The sequence below is a fragment of the Trichechus manatus genome, unplaced genomic scaffold, assembly GCF_000243295.1.
Source record: "Trichechus manatus latirostris isolate Lorelei unplaced genomic scaffold, TriManLat1.0 scaffold00004, whole genome shotgun sequence".
NCBI lineage: Eukaryota > Metazoa > Chordata > Mammalia > Sirenia > Trichechidae > Trichechus > Trichechus manatus.
The window spans coordinates 26,482,068-26,483,123 of NW_004443940.1; positions in this window are offsets into that span (position 1 = coordinate 26,482,068).

Genomic DNA, 1,056 nt, shown 5'->3' on the forward strand with positions numbered 1-1,056 from the left:
CAAATAAAGCGAACACCTTAAAAACAACCAAGGTTTACTATTAATACAGTAATGGTAGCTCAGTACTGCCATCTGGTGAGAATATATGTCATGAACAGCAGGAGGAGATTAAAAAAACAAGCCTCACACCAATGTTTATCGCAGCACTATTCACAATAGCTAGAAGGTGGAACCCCAAACATCCATCAACGGATGAATGGATAAACAAAATGTGGCACATGTGCACAATGGACTATTACGCAGCCATAAAGAGAAATGAAGTTCTGATACATTCTACAGCGTGGATGAACCTTGAGAACACGCTGAGTGAAACAATACAGACACCAAAGGATCAATACTGCATGATATCACTTATCTAGAATAGGCAAGTGCACAGACACGAAGTAGATCAGTTGTTGCCATCGGCTGGAGGGAGGGAGGAACGGGGCGTTACTGCTTAACGGGAACTGAGTTTCTGTTTGGGATGATGAAAAAGGTTTGGAATTCGACAGTAGTGATGGCTGCACAATGCTGCGAATGGAATTAATGTCACTAAATTGTGCATTTAAAAACGGTTAAAACAAAACAGGAGAACATAAGCCTTCTCTGGTTTCCACTTTTCTGGCCCCCTGGTTCTCAACTGTTTGTACAACAGAATTACCCAGCGCACAGAAAAACACGCTCATGCGGGGCCTGATCCCACAGTCCACAGAGGGGTGGGGGACTGAACTCTGGCTTTTGCTGTTTGGGTTTTTGCTCCTCAGGTGCTCAGACCTGTTCCTTCCCGCCTAGCCCATCTCCTCCCTCTACCTCACAATCCAAAATTAGTGGGAAATATTAAAAACAGATGAAAAATATTTAAAAAACACCTCTCAAAGAGTGATATTCCCGTGGGCATAGGAAAGCTGTTGAAGAACCTGGGGAAAAATCCTCAAGGCTCAATCCTTATTGGAATATTTGAAATCTGGAAGTTTCCAACTCACGTAACACCCTCATCCTCTCTCCCACAAAAGTGGTTGGAGTAAGTATCGAGGCAGTATGTTTTGGGAACCAAGAGATCTGAGTTCAAATTCCAGT